The sequence below is a fragment of the Lissotriton vulgaris genome, chromosome 5, assembly GCF_964263255.1.
Source record: "Lissotriton vulgaris chromosome 5, aLisVul1.2, whole genome shotgun sequence".
Taxonomy (NCBI): Eukaryota; Metazoa; Chordata; class Amphibia; order Caudata; family Salamandridae; genus Lissotriton; species Lissotriton vulgaris.
In genome coordinates, this window is record NC_141693.1 from 1,931,313,511 (window position 1) to 1,931,332,759 (window position 19,249).

The window sequence follows — 19,249 nt, forward strand, 5'->3', positions numbered from 1 at the left end:
TGTCGTATTTATTGTTTGGTCGGGCGGTAAGGTCATGATCGGTGAGCAGTCATTGGAAGATCCCTAGGGGGGGGCGTCACCCATTACGGATGGGAGCGCCCGGGGGGAGGTGGCCATTGGCCCCTCAACGGGGAGGCGGTCTCTTCTAAAGGACGGGACGCCTAAAGGAAAGGGAAGGCGGTCAAGGCCCCTCCCTGGATAGGAGGGGCTACGGGCCCCTCCTGGGAATTTCCCGGGGCCAGGACATCTGCGGCGGCAGATGTGGTAAGTTGTGTGGGGTGGGGAGGGGGGTCTACGCTACCTTCTAGACACCTCACACGAGTCCTCGGACGACCACGTACATGGCGTCGAGTTAACAGGGGCCCCCGTCAAGACAAGGGAAATTGGTATGGCACATGAGGTGCAGTCCTCTGTGCGGCCGCCCCTCACAAGTGAGGGGGGAGTTCTGGTTTAGGGATCTGACACCGGTTACGACCTTGCCGTTGGCCCTTAACGTTAGGATGTACAATTTCAATTTGAAATGCATTTTGTAAGGATGTTAGTATCGGCTAGGAGAACCTTTGTATTAGATATGTGTTAAGGTTAGCCAAACATCGTAATGTGGATATGAAATTGTACATGATATGAAACTGTTATTTTAATGTTTTGATTTTGTTTCATATTTTAATAAATACGGCCGGGAGGGTAACTCCCTCCCGCCTTCCAAAAGTTCAGAACTGTTTCCGGTTTCCCAATTCTTGGGGATTGTGTTGAGAGGGGGTGGCGGGTATCTCAGCCATATGAGTCAGCGTAAGGTTGTGCGGAGGGTTAATATGCCTGCTGCAAAAAATGTGTACCCTGCAGATGATCTGACGTATTTACATTTATTAAATAATTACATTAATTTACCATTGACTTATTTACATTAATACACTTTGTGATCTGCATCAGATCACAAAGTGTTTTAATGTGAATAAGTCAGTGGGTTACTGTTCAGGCAGTGTTGAGTTAATGGTAGTCTAGAAAATAAAATCTCACTTTAGAACAGTAACCTACTACCTTGTCATCAAAGAGCTGCATGCAAACAGAGTATAGATTATAGCATTATGATTTTGCCCAGTCCTTCGTTATCCTAATGTTGCAAAAAAGGTTGTACTGCAATTCTGCACGCAATTGCTTTTCAAGACTTTTGCTGCTAGGTTGCACCCTTCCATGGGTGTTTTGTTCCCTCTAGGATGGTATTATTTTTTAAAAAATTTGGAGCATTCTGCTTTTTTTAAAACCTTCAAATACCTGGTCAGTGTGCAATGATAAGACTAGGTTTTCTTCTCATTTGACGTGACAAACCAGCAAGGACTTTAGTTTGGAGATTCCATATACTTGGGAGGTTTCAGAGTCATGTTTTTAAGTGGTTAGCCCTGCATTAGTCTCGTCACAGGCGGGCACTGGCTGCAATCTGCGAGTCAATAATGCCGTCTGGGCGCCACTCAGCCAGGTGTGTTACACGCTAAAGAGGGGGTAATAATCGAGGGTTGGAGTGCGCTGAACTGCAAGATTCCCAGCTGCAGCTCATGGGAGGACCACATCGGTTAAGGAGAGTTTGAGGGTAAAGAGAAGTTGGCAGATGCAGTGTCAGAGGCAGGGTCAAATTCCTGCTGATAGGTACGATGCAGAGCAGAGTTAGTTGCATGTCGGAAAGTGTCACATCACAGGGCAAGGGGTAGTACCTACATCTGGCCAGTATCAATTACGTGGGCACATGGCAGGCCAAAAAGGCTATTTAATCACATAGTGGGTCATGGAGAAGTAGCTGGAACCTTTAGGAACTCATGGTTGACAGCGCAGTCATGTCAGGACGACAGGCTAGGGCAGGGCAAGGTATATTGGACACACGTGCCAAGGGTGAGTCAGTGAGGGGGTAGTATAGAGGGTGACAGGTTGCTCTTAGCAGCATTTCAGTACTGATCTAAGGTTAGTGAGATGCAGTTAGTTAGCCGCATGATTCCGAAGGCACCATACACAAATCATACCATGTAACTCATGGCCACTAGTGTGGGTCTTTTCCAAATACAGTTAAACGAAACCCACCGCCCTTCGGGGTACAATCCCACTCGGAGATCAGCAAAAATTCCCTGCCCTGCAGAGTATTGTTATTCCATTAACTTTAGGCAACTTTACTGAGAAGTGGAGTGCTATTAATTATGAAAGGAATAATCACCAGGTTTCCCTTCCTTATAACTTTTCATGATTAGGCTGAGAAAATTGTCCTTCAATACATTCGCGGTAATATCACAGGTGAATGCTAGTCCCAGTTGCGCTGGGGCTGGCAAGAAGGGGAATTATAATCTATAGGTCTGCAGTGAGCTATCTCAAACCTAGTAGGAACTTACAACAAAAATCTCTCAGTCCGTACGTAAGGGCAGGCAATAAAATATTGGCAAAAACATGGTACAGATATTCCATATACAGTTGTATCCCTACCCCCTGTTGTTTTCCTTATTATCCTTTAATACTTTGCCGCCTCTCGCTGCCCCCTCCACCAGCATCTTTCTAGTGCCTATTTCTGCCTTTTCGTTATTTTCATCTCTCTCTCAGTTGGCATTGCTAACAATATGGCAACACTAGCACCTGACTGCCCCAAACTAACTACACAACATAAAACAGACCACAGTTCTTCAAATCAGCCACAATACCTGAAACTGATCACAGTATGTGAAACTAACTGCAGTACGATATCTTAAACTGACCACAACCCTTGAAACAAGCATATGTGGTACTGAGTGTCATGATGTGGGGAGTATTTATATTGCATTGATTAGTGTGTAAATATGTGGTTTGTAATTGTATGGTACTGAGTGGTATGAGTGGTGTATTTATGCTGCATTGAGTAGAGTACATAACAACACTCAACATATTTCCACTCAGTACCACATAATTACACATCACATAATTACACTGTATTCAATACAATATAAATACACTCCACATACCACTCAGTACTATACAACTGCACGTCACAAATTACTCTCTACTTAAAGCAAGATAAATACACTCCACACAATACCACTCTGAGCCACATATTACCCACAACCCATAATTGCACTGTATTCAATGCAACATAAATACACACCTTTCACTCAAGTTCGTGCTATATAAAAAAAAACAATTGCAGTGCAATAGGTCTCACATTACTGAGCCTTTGAGCTGCTAGTGTTGCATTATTATTAGCAATGCCAACAGCTCAAACGTTTATATTGCGAGACCTATTGCATTGCAAATGCTTGTTTTTAAAGCTTGGAACATTGACTGCCAAGATTTGTTAATTATTTCTCCTGTATCAATTACCTTGTTTTGCAGACACTAGTAAGAACAACAACTAGTTTCAAATAGCACTGAACCCTGAGGTTGCTATTGACTGTAAAAGAGCTTTATTAAAATCAGTGGTATAGAGTTTACAAAGATTGGAAGGAGGAAAGAGCGGGTCAGGATATTCGAGTTTGAGACAAGTCACTGGAACAGGTGTTAGCTGACTGGGCTATTGTGTACATTCTATGGTGTTAACACAAGCTCATTTCTTTCTCATAGGCCCTGACAGTTGAATGAAATCACATTTACAATACAAAAAAAACATATTGATAATGGTTCCAAATCTCTGCATTCTTGCACTTTACACATTTCTGAGCTATCTCACCACACATATCTTGTTTTATTTATCTCAAAGGTCTAGTAAAGCGCAAAGCAGGCACATGTTAGCTATCAGCAGGCTGTGCACACTGCATTTCTTTGGTGAGGATAGGACACAAGGCTATGAATTAAACCTTACTAGTAACATGGAATCATTGTATGACGTTTATTGAGAGATGATTCTTTCAGCAATAACATTTTTACATGTAGAAACGGCTTATCGAGTGCTTGGTGGGCTGCCATGTTTCAACCGTGCATTCTGACATGTGCACAAAAGTCATCTGTAATATGCACATCCGTCCACAGAAATACCACACTGGAACAAGGCCTGACACAGCAAACTAAAGTATGGTGGGTAGTCCTTAAAGAGAAGCTTTGCTTGTTACTTTTGAAGAATTAAAAAAAAGCAAGAACTGTGAATGGCCTGTGTGATCTGAGTGGTGTAATTCCCACTATAATGGACACATATCGATTGTACTGGAGTCCGTTTTTGGCATGTGCGCTTGTTTGGACTTGTACTGGTCTGATAGGGCTAAAATCCTATTGGATTCCAGTTGCCTCTTGGTCCTTGTCATTTTTTGATTCCAATTCCTATTTAATCAGTAAAATGCTCATTGGTTTTATTTTACATGACATTTAATTTTTGCTTTAACCACATATAGTTTAGTATCCACAAATCCACATATCGCAACTGAAACCAGGAGAAACAATGTGTAACTTGTCAACTACAAATTTAATCAGGACAGACATTTTTTCCAATCATGGCCACGCCACAGATGCCACTGTTCTCCAGCGGAAGCACAAAAGCAATAGCCTGGCATCATGGCTGCCCTCCTGCGTCTGTCCCTTGAGCACATTATACTGTGTTGATGATCTGATGAGAGAGAGGCCTTCCAATATCGGATACAAATGTACTGTATTTAAAAATGCAAGAGCAGAGATGATAACAGCATCTGAATAAGACAGTAGCAGTAGAGTGAAAGTAAGGGAAATTCTGGGGACCATATAAGGCCTGACATCCAATGTTAAAGCTGAAAAAGTGTTGGTGAAATGGCGAATTGAGGCAGACAGCATGACTGTAGAATAAACACAAATTCAAATTCAAAGGAAGGTAAGTTCTGATGTGCACGACTTGAGCTGGCGACTAAATACAGTCAGAGAGATACATGTAAACCTGGAGACTAGGCGGGCTGTGTGCAGCAAAGGTGCAGATCAAGTAAGGCCAATAGAGCAAGAGTGAGACTGAGTCAAAACAGGGTAAAGGGCAAAACTGGACACCATTTAGGGCATTGTTTATTAGAAATAATATGGGACGGGGGGGACACGCAAACCTGAGGTGATATCACCCACCATCTTAACTGCGAACAAATCAGAAAATACAAAACTAACAGCAAAATACAATCTAGTTCACACTGCTGTTCAAACTGGCGGAAAAGTTCGTCAACAGTCAACTGACGGACTTTTTGGAGAAGAATAACATTCTCCATCCTAACCAGTCAGGGTTTCGGTCAAAACACTCTACCGAGACGGCCCTGCTATTTACAGCAGAGACCCTACGAGCGGCCTTGGACCAGGGAAAGAAGGCTGTCCTAATCCTACTTGACCTGTCGGCAGCCTTCGATACGGTCTCACATAACATCTTAGTGGACCGGTTGGCTGCCGCAGGTGTAGGGGGGAAAGTCCTGGCTTGGCTTAGGAATTTCCCTAGCAATAGACGCCAAGTCACAGTGTTGGGTCAATACCAGTCGGAAGCAAAGGTCGTCAGCTTAGGGGTCCCTCAGGGCTCGAGTCTAAGTCCTGTACTTTTTAATCTGTACATGGTACCCCTAGTGGAACTGATCGCTTCATATCAGATCAGTTCAATATCATATGCTGATGACACCCAACTCATCCTGGTGTTGGACAGGGAACGGCCTGGTGCCGAGGAAGATCTCAAGGAATGTCTGACAGCAACATTTAAATGGATGACTGATAATCATTTAAAATGTAATGCTGGAAAGACAGAAATCCTACCGTTTGGGAGTCATAATCTGTTTTCTCCAAAAATGTGTTGGCCGGCGGATGCCGAAGCTCCTCCCAACACAATTACATCCGCTCGTAATCTGGGCATCAAATTCGATGACCAACTCTCTTTTAAAAATCAAGCTGTGGCAGTAGCTGGGACATGCCTCCAGATTATAAAAGCCTTGAGGAAGTTTTTCGATCTTCTCCCATTGTCGGCTAGAAAAACAGTTGCAGTGGCCTTAATAAACTCTAGGTTGGACTATTGTAACGGCTTATATGCTGGAACAAATAAAACTGTTCTACACAGGTTACAAATGGTTCAACATGCTACGGCCCGCCTTGTATTACGCTGGCCTCGCAGGTCTTCAGCCTCTGCAGCACTAAAAACACTCCACTGGCTACCAATAGGTAAAAGAATCTTGTTCAAGATCCTCATAATTACCTTCAGGGCTTTTCATCAGCAAGGACCAAAATACCTGTGCAATGGTTTTAAAAGATATCATCCGACACGCTGTCTGAGGACTGCCAGTCAGAATCTACTTATAAGCCCTCGATTCAAGCTGGTAACAAAAGGTGGCAAATCACTCTTTGTACTAGGTTCCAAGGCCTGGAATAAGCTCCCGCCCTCTTTACGATCTTTGTCCCAAGAAATCCACTTTAGGAAAGCACTAAAAACTTAGGTCTTCTCTTTATCTGATGCGGCTTGTTGGGCGTTGGTGTAATGTATGGTGCAGTACGCAAGTCATCTCTTTTCCCTCCAACCCTTTCATCTAGGTTGGGTGAGCGCCAAGATACTCCCTGGAGTGAAAGAAGCGCTATAGAAGTGTACTTTACATTACATTACATTACATTACATAATGTGAAGCAACGTGAAAGCCCATGAGAAAATAACCTCGGATTGGAACAGTTAACCAAACGTCTAATAGTTCCCAGGTAATTAGCTGACATGTTACTTGCTATTAATAGACCGAGTTATGCATTTATCGTGTAGTCTGCTACTTATTTTCCTTGCACTAATCATATTCACCACTACATTTAAGAGAAGGCGTCTACCTGGGGGCTCAGAGTACAAAAAGGAGTTTAATTTTTAAAAGAATTGGCAAGCACGGAAATTCTGCCCATAGCTTCAAAATGCTCCAAAGTCACTTGTGACAGGTCCACCGCCTTCGGGCATGTTAGCCACCAGCGTGGTGCAGCCTGGTCTCTGGGAGCCGATGTATGGGTGTCACGCGGCCCCATGTGGTGGTAACAACTGTCCCCAAGTCTAGGTTTTGCAGACAACAGCTCCAAGTAGTGTGAGACTTACAGACCCATGTTTAGAATGGCTAAAGTAGAACTGCAACCTCTGCATGCTTAGTGCTGTTTAATCAGGAATGGCTGAATGCCACCCTCTCTATATTCTAGTAAGGACGTGGGGAAACCCAATATACCCTTGGAGGCTTGGGCAGAGTCAGCAGTATCAATTAAAAGTGCCTACAAGGGTTTTTATTTAGGCAGAGCGATTCTTTTCACACAATCCACAGATTCAATATCAATAAATTCTGTGAACCTATATGTATTTCTTCACAAATACAGGCAGTAAATGCACAAGGAATTTAGTCAAGAACAACAAACACAGGGATATCTTTTAGCCTTCGAAGTTTATAGGGTACATTCAACACTCAGGTTGATTTAAAATGCATACAAATGAAAAAAGGTATATCTTATTTCAACCTATATTTCATAAGTAAAAATCCTCTCCCAATAAAATCATAAAGGTGATAGATACCCTCAGAACATAAAACAGTCACTTAATGTATATTAATACATGAGGAGTTGGATAGTACAGTCGACGTTTCGGTCTTCTATCGTGTGAATCCTAGACCATCTTCAGGACAACACAATCTGCATTTAGCAATGACCCTTCCAGAAGCTGGTCAATCATTTAGACCTTGGCAGTGTTGCATTGGATTCAAGGACAATCACTGGTTTTCCTGGTTGTATTCTGAGATCTTCGATTCTCAGAACAGTGAAATCTAAGTCTTCACGTAGTGTCTTTTCCTAAGGCAGTCTCCTTGATATTCATGCAATTTAATCTTCAGTCAATGTTCTTAGTGCAGAAAGAGCATGACGGACAGCAATCCTCTCAGTTGAAGTTCATGAACTTTCACTGAGGATTGCTGCCCGTCACGCTCCCTTTAAAAGTCAGCATTTTGGATGGGATGGAGCAGCAACCCCCACCTCGCACCTGAACCTCTCCTGGGCCTCTCCTCTGAATGTGCGGGATGTGGCTAAAAAGGCCTCATCCCGCACCTCAGACCCGGGTGAGATTGCAGCTGAGCCCCGGCCAAGGCTGAGCCGAAAAGACGCTCTGCCATCCAGTAACACGACTACAGCCAGCCAGAGACTCCAAAGACACACACACACAGCGGAGAAGCCAGCCATAGGCTTCTGGGGTAGATGCCTGCAGACTGTGCATATCACACCCTGCCTGCATGTTTGGATTACCAGGAGCTTTATTTGTACGATGAGAGAGGCAGGGTGGATCAGTCAGCACAGACAGATTTTTGTTTTCCTATCATGTCCTGGCAGTCCGTTTCTGTTGGTTGTTTACCTGTTAGGCGAGCAGCTTCTGTGAAAGACGCTGACCCCAAAACACACTGGAAATGATATCTGCCGAAAGACTTCCATGCGCCAGCTAGACAATCACATGGCTTGAGCAACAATAACAAACAAGACTTCAACTAGCCCAATCCCCCTTAAAAGCAAGCCCAAAACCAAATGTAAATCGTACTAAAATAAGCCTAAGTGACGATGGACGTAGATAAGTGCAACAAATTACTGAAAAATACAAGCAACCAGTCGGATCTCGGCGTGAGAGGCTGCACTAACACAGCTGTGGCATTAGGAGGTGGGAGGGAGGAATGCAATATTAACATGTAAGTAGCTATGGCATGGAAGCAGAACACAGGCAAACAGTCACAGAGCATAGTGCCAATATCGGCCCGCACACCAGCCCCCAGAAAACATGTTGCACATAAATAAATGGACAAGACAACTTGTTGATGGGAAAATGTAGCTGCAGGTTTATTAGCATACATATGCCAATACATGGTGGGTTATCTTACAGACGATCCAAAGGCAAGCCGCCCCTCGCAGCTTGCCACCGGATAGGCCAAGTAGCCCGCAGCCTTGGCCAGACGGTGCTTAGTGGTTGTGGAGAGAGGATAGCCCCTCCCCTATCCGGTGAACCATTTGGTCCACCCTCTTGCTCACACCCCCCCCCTACGAGTGGCGGAGCGTTCAAGCGACCCCCGGTTGTCCAGGTTACCAACCGCCCGTAGGCTAACGGGGCGCCGTCGCACCCCAGGGTCCACCGCACAGACCTCCTGGGGATATTGGGCTCAGCACCCTTTGTGCTTCTGAGTAGGGTACTCCTGAGTACCTTTAGCCTGTGGATCGTCCTGTAACTCCTCCACAGCCCTGGATGTGGCGACCGTCACAGCCAGGGCCCCCCACCTGAGCTCCACCTTCCTAAACGCAACCTGCTGAAATAAGGGCTTCCTGAATGTCCAACAGGAATAGATCCATGCCTATTTTGGAGAGGTGTACGCCTTCCTCGTCAAAGCACCCTGTGGATTTTGCGTGAAGTTCCCCATGTCTGGGTCATCTCAGAGGGCCTGATAGCCCTGGAACCTCACATCAGACACGTCCTACAAACCTCCTTTTCCACTCAACAAGTTCCTATGGAGTGGAAGAAGGCCATAGTACTGCCAATAAGGAAAAAACCGAATGTAAGCATGGAGGTGCTAGAAAACCTTAGACCTATTTCCTTATTGCCGTACGTGGCGAAGGTGGCTGAGAAGGTGGTTAACGCTCAGCTCACGGAGCACCTGGAGAAATGGAATTTACTCCATCCCTCACAATCAGGATTTAGGGCGGGCTACTCCACGGAGACGGCCCTCCTACGAGCCACTGAGACCTTAAGAGCAGGGGCAGATGCAGGTCATACAATGGCCTTGATCATGCTCGACCTAAGCGCGGCTTTTGACACCGTAGCGCATTCCATCTTGCTACGGTGTCTGAGCGAAGCCGGGGTCGCTGGTCCTGCGCTGTGCTGGCTGCAATCGTTTCTTACGGAAAGATGTTTCCAGGTACAGCAAGGGACATGCCGCTCAGTGGAGATGCCACTAGACCAGGGAGTGCCTCAGGGCTCAGCTTTGAGCCCTACTCTTTTTAACCTATACATGGCCTCCCTGGCGAAAGTTGTACATTCTTTTGGGGTGGAATTGGTGTCGTACGCGGACGACACCCAGCTGCTGATCTCCCTATCGCAGAACACCTCCAACAGCCCTAACAACTTTAAATCCTGTATGCAGGCACTAGCAGAGTGGATGGATGCCCATTGCTTAAAAATCAATGGCTCTAAAACAGAGGTGCTGGTGGTAGGGGGTAAAAGTGAAAACTGGTCGGCCGAGTGGTGGCCTTCATGTCTGGGCCCTACCCCTATACCATGTCAGGAGGCTAAGAATTTAGGAATCTGGATGAACCCCTCTCTCTCATATGATGGCCACATAAGGCGTCTTGTGGGCAAGTGTTTTGGAGTACTAAAGACCCTAAATAAAACTTTAGACCTCCTCCCTTTATCGGCCAGAAGGACATTAACGCAGGCACTGGTGACCTCGCGGTTAGATTATGGAAACATTCTGTTCCTTGGGGCAACCGAGGGCAGCATAGGCCGCCTACAAGTCATACAGAATTCCGCCGCCAGACTGGTGTTAAGAAGACCCAGGAGAGCCAACTCGAAAATGGCGTTGGACGCGCTTCATTGGCTGCCTGTGAAGAAGTGTGTGCTGTTTAAGTGCCTCCTCTTCTGTCACCGAATTGTCTGGGACAGGTCACCATCATACCTAAAGGATTTAGTCAGCCGGTATGAACCTACTAGGACCCTCCGTTCGGAGGGTATCGGATTGCTGACAGTCCCCAGGATTAGGAAGGCTAGAATGGGTGGACGCTCCTTTGCGCTCCAAGCAGCTCAACAATGGAACAAACTCCCCCCTGCTCTGAGACTGGAGAGCAGTGAAGTGCGGTTTAGGGCTATGCTTAAAACACATCTATACACTGCATAGATCCTGGGCTTCTATGCTGTATCAATGATAGCTTCAGCGCGGGGACACGCCGTGATGGCGTTACTGAGCGCTCTATAAGCTCTTTATTATTATTATTATTAATAAAGCCAAAGCCCATTCATTCTCCAAATTTACGCATAGCGCAGTTCACTTTCCTTCTCGCTATTTCAAGCGCTGGCCCAGAGCGAGCCCCTAGCCACACTAAGCGTGGTGTAATTTCAGACCACCACAGCTCGCAGGGTCCCAATAAGTTGCTGACCTTGGAGATGGTCACTTTCATGTCCCTAAGCAGGAACCTTTTACCTAGGATGGGCAAGTCATCCCCTCCCAGGTGCAGGATAAGCACGTCTGGGGGGTGGGGGTTCCCCTGCAGTTCTTGTTTTAAAATGCCCAGCACCCCGTTACAGCGCAAGCGGTTGATCCCGCGCCAAATAAAATTAGTTTTTCTAAACCCATGATTCCACTTCCTGCTTTCAGCCCACAGAGCCAACCTGGAAACACCCTCGTGGCCCAGCACCCAGACCGTGGTTCCTGGCAAATAAAGAGAAGAGTTGAACCAAAATACTTTTATTAAAACATGCATATGAAATCACACTTGCATGAAAACCACACTGTAAACATCATGCACCGCACCCTCAGTTTGTGGGGCAGGGCAAAGGGTGCCCCAAAATACTGTAAACAGTCCCCAAAAAACCTTCACACACTTATATTACAAAATCTGAGCACTAACTGCCGTGAACCAGTCTGATGTACCTCTTATAACAGTCTGAGGTCCATCTCCCTAATTGTTTAATGCCCTCTACTTGTATTCCTTCTGAAAATGCAGTGGTAGCTGCCCCAATGCGGAACGAGTGTGTGCAGAACCTTTTGCCCTGAGTAGAAACACCTGCAGAAAACAAACATGCATGCATAACATGTTCCACTAGGTATTTCGTGAGTGGTGTTCCGTCTGAATGAATGAAGAGGTAACCCTCATTATGCGGGCTGATGGCTAGGTAAGCAGCCAGGAGGCTCACTGGGCAGAACTCAGGCAAGCCTAGGCTTTGTAACCAAAACTCAATCCCCCTCCCTTGCTGGTCAGTTTTGGATTGACACAGGGTGATCTTTAGAGCATCACCCACTACTAATGCATCCTGCAAAAACATAGCTACACCTGATGTGTCATTCTTGGATTTGGCCACCAGCTCTGAGATCCTGAAAGCGCCAAATAAATCTAGACTGAAAGCGGAAGCGAACAAGGCCTTCTCGAACACAGAGGAGGTGACCTGAGGCAAACAACTAATCATATTTTGAAGGGTAGTGAAATCAATGGGTGATCTGTTGTCCAACACTTTGGGTTCAACCCTAGCCCACCCTTTTAACGCTGCCCTGATCACAAATGTCCTGGTAGGGTCATCCTGCCCCTTTAACTTGGCATGGTGGCTAATGGCTAATGGCTGAAAGGTGACCTTAAATCCAAGAGAGGCTCTTTTTCTTGTCTTTGGCCCAGAGGATGAAGGCCTGAACTTTCAACTCTGCTCCAGAGTCCTCCCACGCCCCCACAGTGGCACACATTTTTTTTCACACATGCTTTATAACGCTTGTTGGTGTTCGGCGCCAGCGACAACTCCCCCAGGGCCCACATTCTTTTCACCACTTAAGAGGTACCAGAGGTGTGCTGGAAAAGGGATGGCTTCCTCTCTCGCTCTCGGCCAAGCCTCTCGGAATCGGTGACACTGAAAACGAGAGAGAGCATCAGCCGCAATGTTCTTAGTACCCTGAATGTGTCGCGCCCTACATTCTACATTGTTATAAAGGCACGTAAGCACCAGCTCGCGCAGCAGACATAGGACTAGGGGGCAAGTCGCAGAGTGGGAGTTGATGGCCTGTACCACTGCTAAGTTGTCTGACCACAGTTGAACCCTTTTAGCAGAAAGAGTAGCCGGCCATAAGTGAAAGGCCACAACGATGGGGAACAGTTCTAAAACAGTGATCTTAGACGTCACCTTTTTCTTGATCCAAGCGTTGGGCCATTTCTCAGCGCACCACTCCCTGTCCAAGATGGCGCCAAAACCATGCCTGCCAGACGCATCTGTGTAGAGGGCAAGCTCAGGCCTGCCAGCCCAAGGAGCCCTCCAAATCACGGCCCCATTGAAATTGCGCAAGAACTCCGACCACATGGCCAAATCCTGTTGGATACCCTTGCTCAGCTTCACCATGTGGTGTTTTTTGAGGATATTCGCAGTAGCCCTGGCAAGTCTCCTAGCAAAAACCCTCCCAACTGGGATAATTCTGGCTGCAAAGTTCAGTAGTCCCAAAATGCCCTGGATGCACCCCAGGGAGGCCTTGTCTAGCCCTATCAGAGCCTGAATCTTGTCTGCCAAGTCGCGCACTTTGTCAGCCGGCAATCTGGACTCGCCTGCAATCGTGTCAATCTCTATGCCCAGGAAGGTTAAACATTGCGCCGGCCCCACTGTCTTGCCAGGTGCAAGTGGTACCCCCAGGTGTTCAGCTAAGAGAACAAAATCTGCCAGAGCCTGATCGCAAAGCTGTGTCCCGTCGCTCCCGATGAACAAAAAGTCATCCAAGTAATGCGTCACTCCTTTTACACCGTATGTGTCTTGGAGTGCCCATTGCAGGAAACAACTGAAAGCCTCGAAGTACGCACAGGACACAGCGCAACCCAAGGGCATGCATTTATCATAGTAGTACCTGCCGTCAAGCTTGAAACCTAGCAGGTGATAGCTGCTCGGGTGGACTGGTAGTAACCTGAAAGCTGATTCAAAATCTGCTTTGGCTAACCAGGCCCCTCTGCCCGCCCTCCTGACCAGATCCAATGCTACGTCCAGTGTGCAATAAGACACCGAGCATGCTCCCTCTTCTAGACCATCGTTGACCGAAGACCCTTTAGGGTAGGAAAGGTGGAGGATGAGTCCAAAGGCTCCTGGTTCCTTTTTGGGAACTACCCCCAGAGGAGATACAACAACATTTTCAAGAGGAGGATGTAGGAAAGGGCCCCCTATTCTGCCCAGCGCTCTCTCTTTATTCACCTTCCCCCTCACCACATCAGGTTGATCCATGGCGGATCGAAGATTGTCAGCGTCCCTGCTTCCAAGGGCACCTGTAAAAGGGATCTTAAAGCCTTCATGGAAACCGAACAACAGCAAGCGGCTGTCCGCTTCTAAAGGATAGCGCCTGAGCAAGGGAGTGATTTTGTCAAGGATCACGGGGGACCCTCCTAACGCCGCTTGCCGGAGCAAGATAGGTGGCGAAGAGGGTGAAATTGAACAAAGAAAGGGCCCAGTAAGCTCGCCTAGCTGCAAAGGGTGAGAGTCTGAAAGCATTGGTGTGGTCGCCAGGGTGGGAAACAAGCTGCCTATCTCCACGCTACTGTCCCTCTTTACTTGCTGGCTGTGGGCTCTGCTTGGAGTGGCATGAGGTTGCGGGGTGGGGTCCTCCACAAGAGTTGCAGGCATGAACAAATTTGCAGGTCTTCCCCCACGAGCAAGACCCATTGTTAAAGAGACGGCAGGTGCCTGGGGGGAACGCTTAAAACCACCTCTGTGACCACCCCCTCTGCGTCCTCCCCTAAAGGCATGTTTCCCCTTCACCCTGAACTGAAAGGACCCCCCTGTAGAAGACTGGCCACCGGGGAGACTACCTGATGTGCTAACAGAGGGCTGACCTCGTGCTCCCATGTACTCCATCCGTAGCTGAACCTCCTTTTGGTCCCAGTTCATCTCTGGGCATTGAGACATTTTCCTACGAAATTCCCTATCGTAGTTTATCCATCCATTACCCCCCCATTTCATGGCCTCATTATGGATGATTCTAGAATATTGTACCAGGCCTGGGCCCTGTTCAGGAAATCTTTCCATGGTTACAGACGCTAAGATGGTGAAGACCTCTAACCAGTTGGCAATGTTCTTCTCAGGCCAAGGCTGATACTTTACCTTTTTGTCATCCTCCTTTGCCCCAAACTTTCTAGCATCCATGCCTTCCTGCCCTAACATCAGGAGGGTAAAGATGTCAATAAACTCCCTTTTCCAAATACCCTCTTTGGCAGCTTGTGGTACCAAAGAGCATCGCCCGGAGAGGAGCGCTGCCGTGGAAATCGCAGGCGGAGGCAAAGGCACGGTCAAAGGGTTGGCGGCAGGCGGCACCCCTGCTGAAGCGATGGAGGGCAAGGGCACGGGCAGAGGGATGGCGGCAGGAGGCACCCCTGCTGGAGCATTGGAAGGCGAGGGCACAGGCAGGGGATTAGCGGTAGGAGGCACCCCTGCTGGGGCGATGGAAGACATGGGCACAGGCAAGAGGGCGGCAGCAGGAAGCACCCCAGCGGGAGCGATAGAAGCGGCCGAGGGGGTGTTGGGAACCAAGGTGATGCGGCCTGCGCAGTGCCCCCCTGCCCGGAAGGTTGCATAGTTGACCACACCATAGAAGCTGCCGGAGCCGTACTCACGCTAACAGCGCTATTACCTCCAGCTTGAAGTGAGCTGGCAGCAGAAAAACCCCCTTGGAAACGCACAAAAAAAGTTGTTCATGATGTCCATCATTTTTGCTAAATCGTCTCTAGTTGCAAAGTTACCTTGGGCAGGCTGGTTATCCTTAGAAGGGGCCTGGGGCGGCCTGGAGGCAATTGCCCCCTGCGACGGGACCTCACAGGGGGTCGCTAATGATTTGCTTCGAGTCTGCGGCAGCAGTTCCTGAGGGAAATCCCTAACAGTGGGCTTCCTGATCCTTTTGGGCCTGGAGGGGGCGACATCTGCACTGTTCTGGGAATCCGATGTAGGCGAATTCCCTGAAAAACCAGAATCATCTAGCTCTGGCGCACGCATTAAACTCTGCGCCCAAGCAAGCCCCTTGAGCTTTGCCATCTCCATAAAGTCCGCCCACTGTGCGTCCTGGGAGGTGCCCGGCACCGAGTCCTCCACCTGGGTCGCTTCTTGGAAGAGTGGGGGGGGGAACTCTGGCTTTCCATTATCCTTCTGTTCGCCCTCATGGTATCTGGGGATAAAAAGTAGGATCAGGCACGGCACATACTTGCAGGAAAGACCCCTGATCAACAGAGAAGACGACTGTTGTGTGTCCCATCCCCCTCCATACTTACATCACTGCGCTGTGAAAAGGCAAAAAACGAAAATTGCGAACGGTCTGTAAAACTCAGCGAGCGAGTGCGGAAAGGAGGCTACGGAGGGAAATAGATAACATTAGTGCTGCACTAGAGAGTGACAAACCTACTCCTTCTCCATTCTAGTGCACCTGCTCCCCCCTCTGTGTCCCCAACGGGGAGTGTCCTTAACCTTATACCTTTTGTAGGACCCCAATTGTCCCCGCAACAACTCCTCGTTCCTTGTGCTGATCGCAACGCTGGTTATTCCTTGTCTTTGACTCCTGAAAGATAAAAAAACATTGTCGCAAGGTTCCTTTCAACCTTTGGTAAAGCTCCTTAATCCGAATTGCTCCTTCAGCTTCCTGTGTTGTGGCACCATAATCCAGCTTCTTCCCGGCCAGTCCTCTCCGGCCGTACTCATACATCCCTGAAAGTACACACATGTTAGTGCCCCATTATACATCGCACACGTCAACCCCCTTTGCCCTAATTGGTAAGCCATGAAAGCCTCAGGGCGGTCGCCCGAACCAGGTGATGGTAAAGAAAAAATCCCCAGGCATAGAGCAGAAAACCTTAGAAATGATGGAACACACACTTTCCCAACGCGGGACCTATTGCATAAAAATGCTTGCAAAATTAGCTGCAGGCCTGTCTCCAAAATGCAGCTGCCTGAACTTAACTTGGTTCCGGGTTAAACAAGAGGGAGTTGCACTAACAGCAAAGCATGTAGAGGCAAGTACCCATAGTCCTGCTCGCGAGTCAATGGCCTAAAGTGCGCCTCCACAACCTGGCATGGCGTAGAACTCCCTTAACAAACAGAGAGGAGTTATGCAGAAGACTGCCAAACATATAATGCGCAATGCCGCCGTGCACGCTACACCGCAAAAGCAGCAACATAGCCCTGATGATACCGGGCGCGACCCGCCAATGCCAGCCAGTGCCCCGCGTGCATGAAAGCCCCCCCTTCCCCCTTAAGGACTCGTGCCACAGCGCTACCACTTAAAGCAGTCCCCGAATGCGAACGCGACCGTGCGCGGGGGAAGCCTGAACCTTGCTGGACTCGGCTGCGCACCCCATTAACAGAGAAAGCCCTTGGCCATCCCTCTATTAAACCCAGAAGAACACCCAGGTGATGGAACGGGAGCAGCCGATGCCCTCAGCCCGCAAACGTACCAGGCCAAGGGATCCGAAAACCCGGCAAACCAACCCCTGCTCTGCCTGCCGTAATAACCTGGAATGCGACCCGTGGGTTGAGCGGCGCACCGCGATCCGCTGAAAGCACACCTCCCGGTGTGACGCCAGGTATGCCGACGTTCCCTCAATCCCACATGAGCAGCCCAAAGGAAGCAGCCCCTAAAGCAACGCTCAAAGCCAAAACCAGAAAAGCGCTGTAGTAGATGCTGAAGCACCCGGCAAATGAAAAAAATTGTCTGCAAGGAATGTACTTAAAAAGCCACATAAAATCACTGTACTGCTCACAGCAGCCTTGACTCGTGCCGACCAAAGCACTGGGCGCGCTTCGCCTAACGACTTACGCCCCCAAACTAAACTGGTCACTGGCCCGCATCCCCCTACATACAAGCTCCGCAGGCGCTGACCAACATAAGACCGCCCCGTACCGGGTCGCACAACGACAGTGCCCAGAATGAGCAGTAGACGGTAGAAATTGATTCGTACATGAAAGAAACAAGATAGGGAACCAGCATACAACGAAGTTCAATAAGATGGCCGCCCAAGACAACAGCATCTCAAAATGGCCGCGCTGAGCGCCAGCTGCCCTTCGCCCAGGTCCTAACTGCTCCCCAAGATGGCCGTACCTGGAAGCCATAACCACGTGGCAGCACCATGCCTAAAAGCGGCCCCAATGCTGTCCTCCGAAACCCAGTCCTGCAATCCTCCCTACAAAGAAACCCAGATAGCAGGCACCTAGCAGGATAAATGCCCACACCAGGACGGATGTGCCGAGACCTCCTACATGAGGCCCGACCCACCCCCTGGCTAACTGTAAGCAAACCTCGTCGCGGCGGCCTTCCTACGACCCCGGGTGCACGAGGACACAGTAATTTTGCATGGTAAATTCACACATAGTACGCATACATACTCCAAAGACAAGGAGGGGGGAGGGAACAGAAAGTAACCATAGGAGTCGTCCACCTCCCCCTACACTGCGCTGCCTCGTACCTGGCCGCGACTATGCCAAATCACGTCCCCCTTACCATCCTACTAAAAGGCTCTAGCCGGAGAGCACATGCAAGACGAAACAACGTCCAGTAACAGAAGTTGAAAGGGCAGAACAAAACAAAATTAGAGCACCACACTGTCCAGTAAGTGCGGGTGAAAGGGCAGAACAAAATAAAGAAAGAGAGTCCCTGCAGCAGACAAAGAAAACACCCGACCGCTGGCTTCCCGGAGGCAGGGGGGGGCCCAGCGCATACTCTAGCAAACAAACCATAAACACCGAAAATAAGCGATACAAATAACCCCTGACCCAAGCCCCAAACAGCAACCCAAATACCCGGCATTCCTCCCCCACATGGAAACAATACCCTGAAAGACCAAAGGAAAAGTCCCGAAAAAAGCCCGGGAGAGGGGGGAGGATCTGCCCAGAAACGTGCCCAGCCACAAGTACACCCAGAACAGGTCTAAAACCAATTAAAGAAAAACATGCGTGTCCCCAGCAGCTGCGGCCCGCGGTTGCAGGCCGCCTGGCCCAGGCTCCAACCAGGAGGGGGGAGCGGGCACGCAGGGGGAAATAGTCTCACCTGATAAATCAGCTCCCTGGGCACGATCAACATCTAGGGCACCGGACAATTAAGAGGCCGCCTAGGAGGCGGGGGGAAGCCTAAAAACCCCGACCCGCCCCACCCACCCACCGGAAGTGATGCGCCTGCTGCTGGCAGCCAGCAGCCGGGACCTTCAGGACGACTAGCGCGCTTGCCATCTTGTAGCACTACGGTGGCCGCCCTCTTATGAGGGTTCCCTGCGGCGACGAGTCGGTCGGCCTGCAGGAAACCAAGAAAAAAACATAGTCCCCCCATAGAACACATAAAGAGCCATAGCGGAATGAGACAGTACTTAGTCCCTGCTGCATCGGAGGTACAGATGGGAGAAAGGAGGAACAAAGAGGCAGGGCTGACCACTAGCAAGCAAGGATTTCTAAAGGAAACTGAAACAAGCAAATCAAAAGCAGGGGGATGTCTTTAGGCCAACATGAGAAATTACAACAGGTCTCGACGACTCGACCTAAAAAGTGCAATGTGCAATACGGAAGCCTCATGAAAATCACACGCTTAGGCACCTCAATATATCTTTTGTTGTTGCATACAATTCGGAGACTCTTGCTAGTTCCATGGGGACCACACACATGTAGTAATAGTAGACA